Source organism: Thalassophryne amazonica, chromosome 20 (assembly GCF_902500255.1).
Source record: "Thalassophryne amazonica chromosome 20, fThaAma1.1, whole genome shotgun sequence".
Lineage (NCBI taxonomy): Eukaryota > Metazoa > Chordata > Actinopteri > Batrachoidiformes > Batrachoididae > Thalassophryne > Thalassophryne amazonica.
The window spans coordinates 24677986-24687990 of NC_047122.1; positions in this window are offsets into that span (position 1 = coordinate 24677986).

The following is a 10005-nucleotide window of genomic DNA, read 5'->3' on the forward strand; positions in this document are numbered from 1 at the left end:
TGGGCGTGACTGTGTTTCGCCTCAGCAGGAGTGAATCTCTGCGTACAGAGGATGCGTGACAACATGAATTATGCTGTGAAAAGATGATGCCTGCAGGATGTGATTCTTAGCAGAGAAACATGATTAATCGGTCTCGGTTCTTAGAGGAGGTGAAGCTGAAACAAGGTGACAAGTGAAGGGAGGAAGTGTTTAACCCCAGTATGCTTCCTGCCAGCTGCTGTCCGTGCAGCGTCAGGATGTGACTGTCGTGCCTTTTATGAAAACCAGCTCAACATGAAACGGTGTTAGTTCAAGAGCCCCATCCCACACCTTTGCACAGTGCAGCGCAAAACAGTGCACAGAGCAGCACAGCATGCCGCGCGGCTTAAAGCAACGTGCGATAAAGCAGCACAGTGTGCAGCACAGCACAAAGCTGCCTGTAGTGGGGCGCGTAGCATAAAGCAGTGCACAGTGTGCAGGGCAGCACAAAGCTGCCTGTAGTGGGGCGCGTAGCATAAAGCAGTGCACAGTGTGCAGGGCAGCACAAAGCTGCCTGTAGTGGGGCGCGTAGCATAAAGCAGTGCACAGTGTGCAGCGCAGCACAAAGCTGCCTGTAGTGGGGCGCGTAGCATAAAGCAGTGCACAGTGTGCAGGGCAGCACAAAGCTGCCTGTAGTGGGGCGCGTAGCATAAAGCAGTGCACAGTGTGCAGGGCAGCACAAAGCTGCCTGTAGTGGGGCGCGTAGCATAAAGCAGTGCACAGTGTGCAGGGCAGCACAAAGCTGCCTGTAGTGGGGTGCGTAGTATAAGCAGCCAGGATTTTTGAGCCGCTCAAAAATCCTGCTGCTGATGAGATCCGCATCACTGCCTGAACACATACTGAAGACATACGCAGGACAACACAACGAACGCACCGTATATCCCCTGTCATCCGCTGATATCCGCAACCGACAGGTTGGCGCGGCTTGGCAGCGGACCGGGACAGCGTGCAAAACAGATATGACGCGTGCCCAGCACGGCCACATCACGGTCGCAAATGGTATGTCACGCATGCAGACAGAGTGGGCACGGAAGAAGCGAGTGCATCACGGCCGCTGTGCCCCTCATGGGGGCGCCTCCGTGGTCGCCTTCACTTCTGTTCCCTGTTATATCCGCTTTTCTTCCTTATGTATTCGCTGATCCACCCCGGGACATTTGTCATTTCCGCCCACCTTTGTTGCAGACGCTCAGCTTTTGTCTCCTCATTTCATGTGCAAATCCTCCTAAACGCCAGTGGGACAGGGCCCTAAAGTTGCAATATTTTACAAAGTTGCACAAAGTGTGCAAGATGGCACAAATCAGCCTGTAGTGGGGTGCATGGCATAAAGCAGCACACACCGTGCAGCACAGCACAAAGTAGCCTGTAGTGGGTCTGTGATTGGTGGTTTGTGCAGTCTTGCAGATCCAGGAAATGAAGACACTTTAGGGGCACTTTAGGTTGGCAGAAGCAGGGGCGTAGGTTTGCATATGGACCATAGGGACAAGTCACAACCAATATTTTGGGATGGCAAAATAGTCCCTACCAATATTTAGAATTTTTTTTATATAACAAAATCATTCACTATTTTTTTGCAAACTCGATACTATAATTTTAGTCGTCACGTTTTGTGTTTTCGACGTGCCAGAGTGACAGGGTTACCCATGTTGCAATTTCATTAGCTCACGTTCTTCTCACATGGACGTAAACAAAGCGCATCTCGTGGCAGGCAGTGCTTCATTTGTAAAGTGGGAGGTCCCGGAGCGCAGAGGATGGGTGGCTCCGGTGCAGTGTTGCCAGATGTACGATAATTATCGTATTTGTACGATAGTTTTGCCCTCTGTACGATGTACGATCAATAATGGGGAAAAAATCCAATATGTACGATAATTTCAGTTGGTTGCCCAAACACGCATCTCGCTGACACCCAAGAATCATTTTGCAGGTGTTGCACTCAGGCGGCATCAAATGCTGGCTTTGGGCGACCGGGACAGTCATTTGAAAGCCCGCCCCCTCTCCATACAAAGTAATGAGTTCCATCCAATCTCTGCAGGACAGGAAGATTCCCCAACCAACATCTTTTTTTTTCGAAACTTTATTTCAACAAATGCAATAACAAACGAACAAAACACAAGAGCAAAGAGATATACAAGAAGAATTAAAAAAAAAGTTAAAGTTCCTTATGGAGGTGTCAACATTTTTTTCTGTGTTCAACAAAATCTGCACAAGTGGCCGATGACGACAGCGACCTCGAGGTTGAATTCGACTCTTTCTAGTCTGGTAATTAACACGTTTGTGTTACTTCACAGTCTTGCTTGTGCATTTGCGTTCTTGTTGTGCCATAGTTTCCCCATTACTATAATTACTGTTTAAAAATGTGACATAAAATTCTTTGTAAATTAAAAAAAAAACGCTAAAATAGCTACGTTGTATGCGTTTAGTTTGTGTACGATAATTTCTCCCAAAATACGATAATTTTGAGGTTTTGGTACGATAGTTTCATATTTCATATCTGGCAACACTGCTCCGGTGCAGAAAAACAAGAAGGGCGGGGCTTGCGAACAATGCTGTGCGCCACACTTAAAATAAACTCCACAGCCACACAAACACGCACGCACACCTTCACAAATGACACTAACACCCTGCCTTTTCCTCAAAAATTACTACATTTATGTTTGCTGTCTGTCTCTGTACTTTTCTGTCACTTTTGCGCTCTTTTTCATACTTTTCCCTCGTTTCAAAAGTCACCGAACACACTTTACCGTAATATATGCAACATATAGCACACTGTTGGAAAGCACGGGTTCTTGGCTTGCTGTCAGTGTTGAAATTTTTCAGAGTGAGGGCTTACATGAGAACTTACGGTAATGAGAATCAGCGGCGCACTAGTGTGAAACTTCCGTGTTTTTCCTCTGCGTTATGACATCACAGGCTTACGTTTACCGTAATACACCATATATATCATTGGAAATCCCTTTTTTTTTTTTTTGGCAAATTAGGTTGCCAGATACCTACAACTGCATTATTGATGAAGAGAATAGATTATACATCTTGGTTGCAAAAACTTTTTTTTTTTGTTAGCTCCACAAGTATTTTTTTTGTTGTCTTGTTCTCTCAGGTGTAGGCCTATAGAATAGATTCGTGATTTTGGGTGCAATTTTGTTATTTAAGCTATTTGTTTGTTTGCCTACACACTTAATAATGTAAATAAAGTGTTAAATTATTCAGCATTATGTCGTCATATGTTATGTATTATGCTGTACTTGTGCGTCTAATGGTATGAGTGGGTTAGGGGGTGATGGTGGTGGTATTGTCCCTACCAAAGCTGAGACCAAACCTACGCCCTTGGGCAGAAGAATGCACAGCTGCTCCTTCAGCTCATTATTATAATTTTTTTCCAGAATTCAGGATATCAGGATAATGCACAGAAGGGGTGGGGTGGGGGGGTTGTGGTATTACATCACTGTCCACTGCCAAATGACCTGCACACATTTATCTTGCACTAAATTACATTTTGCAGCCAAAGTGTCATTGTTTGAACATTTGCACACTGCAGCTGTTTAACCGGCATCGCTATCAAGGGCCATGTCGTGGTCGTGGACACTTTAACAGGGTTCGATTTATGGTCACATGGCCGACTCAAAGCACAGGGGCTTATTGCAGACATAGCCTTTACGCCCAGTGGAGCAGCACACAGGTAATATCAGGGTAAAAGCAGGAGACGTTAACATTTTTACTTCATTTCCATAAATTAATTTGATCCTGACAAGAAAAATGCTTTAATTTATTAATTTGTTTAATAAAGAAAATTTTTGTTAAAATCATGCACTTGTCTGGAATATTGTTTTTAATGAGAAAGTATCCATCCATCCAGCACTTGCATCCATCCCTTTGAAAACATTTACTAATTATTCCGATCAGGTGGTTCGGGTGTCTGGTGAGGATGCACCTTGGTGGTCTCCCTCAGGACGTCTCCCGGGCATGTTCAACTTGGTGGAGGCCCTGAGGAAGAACGAAGGCATGCTGGAGGCATTACATTTCTGAGATGCCTCTGGACACCTCAGAGTTCCCCAGGAAGAGTCAGGGGATTTTGTTGAGGATAGGGAAGTGTGGGATGAGCTGTTTGGTCTCCTGCCACTATGACTTGTACAAGGTTCAAATCCCTGTCAGAATGGAAAATTACTAAAGGCCCTTACGCAAGGCCCTTAATCACCAAGCTGCTTCCGGTGTGTAGTTGAGCACCTTGGTGTGTGAGGATGAATGAGTGAATGTCAGGCATCAGTGTAAAGCACTTTGAGAATGAAACTGTTATATAAATGCATTTATCTTTTACATGTGTCAGCCCTCTAACAGACTGGCAGCATGTCCTCCACAATTCTTATTCCCTCCCAGATGTTCAGATGTGGCATGAATTTTGGTTTTCTTGGCATTCCGCCTTGGCTCGTGCTCATTCGTACTGTGATGGGGCTCTTCGGAATAACTACAAATGGAAAAAAATGGACGTTATTTCTTTTAGTTGACTCTGAGGTCCACATACCTTCTAATTGTGTGGCAGAGCTTGAATTCAAGCAGCAGAACTTGACTTGTGCTGCAGATGGTGCCAAATGTGGAGAGTTTTGTGAATGGTCATCCAGTTTGAAGCCACCATGGCAAACATCGCTTTGTGAGTCGCAGCATGAAACCACATCCCCTTCATGAGCCAGTGTGAGTGTTTGGTCTTGATAACGCCACATAGCCGCCTCAGCAGACTGCCATAGCTCTCGGTTTGGAAGGACATCCACAATCGCAGTGTCTTTTGGACTGCGGAAAACTGAGGCCACCACGTTCCCCCGCAGAGAGTATGACCTTGTTGAGGACACTTTTTCACTGCATGGATCATTCTCTGGCTTTCGTTCAAAAGGATGGACCCAGCACTTGTGCTCGTTTAAGAAATGTTAGATAAAATTAGCTGGATTTGATTCTCCAAATTCTCCCTGACACTAATCTCTGGTTCACTTTTGATCAAAGGAAGGAAGACGCGGCACCCAGCGAGCAGAATCCTTTGACATTCAAAGTCCTGTTTGCACAATGTTCTCACCTCTCTCACCGAGATTCTACAAGCACTATCGAGTTTTATGGAAATCTGTGTATTCATGAAACCGCACATTTTACAATGTTCACTTCAAAAAACTATATCCTAGGTTGAAAGCAGACGTGACCTAATGAAAAGTGTCCATCTGTGAGTGAGTTTTTCCACTGAAGGAGACAGATCCACTCCAGGAGCGTTTGAACAAAACTCATTAATGGATATTAATGACCCAGAGCTCGTATTTGTTTAAAACCTGCAGGATTTGTCAAGCAAAGTCTGGGAGCATGAACTGGTGCTTTGCAACAGGAATTGGACCATCTGGGTTTGAGATCATTCTGAATTGAAGATTTAACCAGCATATGCCAGCTTATGAAAAATTTGGCAAATATGCTGGCTATGTCGAATAAGTTATGCAGTTCTCACACCTTGACCATACACCCAGTGTATGAAGGTGTATCAAAAATGCTGCCAATACACCATTCTAATCCAATTAAATTTTTTCCGCAAATCTGATTGGATAATTGTGTGAAATTTCAGACCATAAAATATCACATAAATGGTGGCAAAATATTAAAACCGTTTCACATTTAATGTGTTCCTTCGCACCCTGTCCGTGCGAGTTGCCAACCAGATGTCAATAATGGCGCCATGGCCATACACTGGCATACATAGAAACTATTGCACATTCACCAGATTTTTTGACAACCTTGATGGCCGTACTATGATGTATGCCAGTGTGCCTCATCGTGCTCTTAATTTACCCATAACGTATTTGACGTACGCCAGCGTATTTGCCAAATTACGCTGTCCCCAAATTTGGGGACTTGCCCTGTTTTGGAACATTTGAACACTCATAACTAACCAGTGTTGACACCAACATACATGTCAAGCGAAGTCTCCTCTACAAAAGTATCCACTTCAATCACATATCAACTAACCACAGCTGAAATGCCAAGCAAATAAAGACATAAATTGGAATTCATTTTTTGGGGAAAAAACCTCATGTACTCCTACCAAGTATTATTTACTTTCAATTTTTTTGCATCCACAACATCCCCTTAGGACCTGTCTTTTAGCCGATCCAAACTTTTGCATTTTTGACCTTGTACGAGCTGAGAACTAAGTTAAGTTTAGCTAATTGTACCCCACTTCTCCCTATTATTAAAAAACGAGTTTCTCACAGTGCGTTATAACTAATGTTGATACACCAACTCAGAATGCAGAAACCCAACAGTCAAGTTATACTCAAAATCCACAAGACCAACAAAGACCACAAGAACAACAAAGATCATGAACAAGGAAGCAGCTAACAAACCACAGACCAAAGTCACAGGACCAGGACCCGCAACCAATGGGGCACCAACACACCGCAGACCAAAGTCACAGGACCAGGACCCGCAACCAATGGGGCACCAACACACCGCAGACCAAAGTCACAGGACCAGGACCCGCAACCAATGGGGCACCAACACACCGCAGACCAAAGTCACAGGACCAGGACCCGCAACGAATGGGGCACCAACACACCGCAGACCAAAGTCACAGGACCAGGACCCGCAACCAATGGGGCACCAACACACCGCAGACCAAAGTCACAGGACCAGGACCCGCAACCAATGGGGCACCAACACACCACAGACCAAAGTCACAGGAATAACATGGACCCCAACCATTGACAACTCATGACACCATACACTGAAGTCACATGTTAACTGTTAAATGACCTGTTTTTCCCAGTCATCCTAAGCCCAAACATAGTCTTTTTAAAATAAAATGTCAGCATTTACATTTGTTGGCTGGCAGGGGTGGTTAGTGCGCTTGGTTGCAATGTGGAAAGTTCCCGGTTCGAACCCCACCCCTGCCACATTTCTTCATGTAATGTGGAGTTGCATTAGGAAGGGCATCCGGCGTAAAACTTGTGCCAAAAAAAACACATGTACATCCACCTTGGCTCTACTGTGGAAAAACAAGGGAGCAGCTGAATGGTCTTACTTGTTACATCAGTTGGCCAAGTGACTAAAAACAAAGAACTGGTGTTCTGTCTAGTGGATTATTTTTCTGTTGCTCTTTGAAGCATTTGAATCCACGTTTGATTCAGTTATTGTGTTTGTACAGTTTACCTTTGCTCCTGTAAATCACCATAACCGAGTGATCTTCCTCTCTGTTCGCATCTTTCCTCCCTCCACGTTTCCACCTTCTATTCTCTCTTTGCCTCTTCTTTGCTCTCCTTTCCCCCATCCCATTTATTTGCCTCTTTTCTGCCTTTCGTTCCTTCTCTCTCTCCTGCTTGCCTGTTATTCACCTTGTTGCCTCTCGCTCTCTGATAGTGGAGGCGATGTGACCAGCATGCCGAGCGACTAATCGTTATTCTGACGGCGCGCGGCAGGAGTCAGGGTGGAATGTCAGTTTCCCTCCATCTCTCTCTCTCTCTCTCTCCATCTTTTCCTGTGAACAGTCAGGCCGAGTGCCGAAACGATAATGGCGTGGGATCATGAGAGAGAGGAAAAATACCTTCACGCCTCCAGTGAGATAATCAAACTGAGATAATTAGCTGAACTAAACTTAGCCACACCGTCTAGCCAAACAGGCGGGCCTCGAAGTTTGTTGGCTGATTATTGTGTTGTCAGTGTCAAGACAATTATGCTACACAAACATCTAAAGGTTCAATCAGAGTATTGATGAGCATTAATGTATGGACTGATCCACACAGGAACCCCAAGACACCACTGCAAAGGTGCGAGGAAACCGGACGGGAAGATATCCAGAGAGGAACTCAAAGATCCTACCACCCAGAGACCAGGAAAGAGGGGATGCACCCCGGGAACCCCGCCACAACACACCAAAAACCAGTAAATACTGTGTACACTGAAAAAAGATAATGTGGGAACCAACTTAAAGTTTTACAATTTGTAAAAACCTGAATGAATTAAGTTGTTTGAACTTAAGTTTTAAGTTGGTTCAAACATTCTCTTTTTTCATTGTACAGTTTAAATTAATTGAGGAGCTTTCACTTTTTTTTATTTTATTAAACACCAGCACAATGTCCAAAAAGAAAACATTGGTGTTCAGGACTGGAAAATCCAAGACAAAGTGATTTGAGACTTAATGAGTGGGAATGTGTTTGTCTGACTGGAATCATATCGTTAAAGGTGGCCCAGTGGAATGCTGGGAAATTAAATAAAATTAACTCGTCCAAAGAATCACAGTGGGATAGTTCTAAAAAAAAAGAAAGAAAGAGAAAAAACTTTGATTGTTTTAATACTGTGATTTCCTGAGTATAAATCGTGTTTCTTTTTTCTTTTTCTTTTTTTTTTTTTTTGCTAAAAAGATCCAGCGACTTATACTCTGGTACGACTTATGTACCAAAACAAATCATGCATTTAGTATTAACAGTAATAATTACAGTGACTATTTGTATGGGACTTTCCCAGGAATCAAAGCGCTAAACAAAATAAACTGTAATAATAAAAAATAAATAAATGGTAATAATAAAAACTATAATACAACAATGTATTTAAAAAACCCAAATTAAAGAGCTGATAACACAGAAAAAAGTGTTTTGTCTTCACATTCTGAAAAAAAAAAAATCTTTTATTAGATTCATTCCGACAGCATGTTGATGGTACTGTTCTGGACTGATAAAAAATTCCAAATTTACATCAACAGGAATAACCATAATTTGATCAAAATATTATGCAGTTTATTTATATAATTATTAATTCTACACTCAACAAAAATATAAACGCAACACTTTTGGTTTTGCTCCCATTTTGTATGAGATGATCTCAAAGATCTAAAACTTTTTCCACATATACAATATCACCATTTCTCTCAAATATTGTTCACAAACCAGTCTGAATCTGTGATAGTGAGCACTTCTCCTTTGTTGAGATAATCCATCCCACCTCACAGGTGTGCCATACCAAAATGCTGATTAGACACCATGATTAGTGCACAGGTGTGCCTTAGACTGCCCACAATTAAAAGGCCACTCTCTGGAAAGGTGCAGTTTATCACACAGCACAATGCCACAGATGTCGCAAGATTTGAAGGAGCGTGCAATTGGCATGCTGACAGCAGGACTGTCAACCAGAACTGTTGCTCGTGTATGAATGTTCATTTCTCTACCCATTAAGCCGTCTCCAAAGGTGTTTTCAGAGAATTTGGCAAGTACATCCAACAGCCTCACAACCGCAGCCACGTGTAACACACCAGCCAGGACCTCCACATCCAGCATGTTCACCTCCAAGATCATCTGAGACCAGCCACTCGGACAGCTGCTGAAACAATCGGTTTGCATAACCAAAGAATTTCTGCACAAACTGTCAGAAACGTCTCAGGGAAGCTCATCTGCATGCTTCGTCTTCCTCATCGGGGTCTCGACCTGACTCCAGTTCGTCGTCGTAACGATTTGAGTGGGCAAATGCTCACATTCGCTGCCGTTTGGCATATTGGAGAGGTGTTCTCTTCACGGATGATGCGAAGGAGATGTGTTGCACTGCATGAGGCAAATGGTGGTCACACCAGATACTGACTGGTATCCCCCCCCCAATAAAACAAAACTGCACCTTTCAGAGTGGCCTTTTATTGTGGACAGTCTAAGGCACATCTGTGCACTAATCATGGTGTCTAATCAGCATCTTGGTATGGCACACCTGTGAGGTGGGATGGATTATCTCAGCAAAGAAGAAGTGCTCACTATCACAGATTTAGACTGGTTTGTGAACAGTATTTGAGGGAAATGGTGATATTGTGTATGTGGAAAAAGTTTTAGATCGTTGAGTTAATCTCATACAAAATGGGAGCAAAACCAAAAGTGTTGCGTTTATATTTTTGTTGAGTATACTTGGCCAGAAGAGAATTTGTAAGCAATGAGTAATGACCACGCTTCAAGCTCCGCCCATATTTACCCGAGGCCAGAATATGGCCATCGGGATATTGCA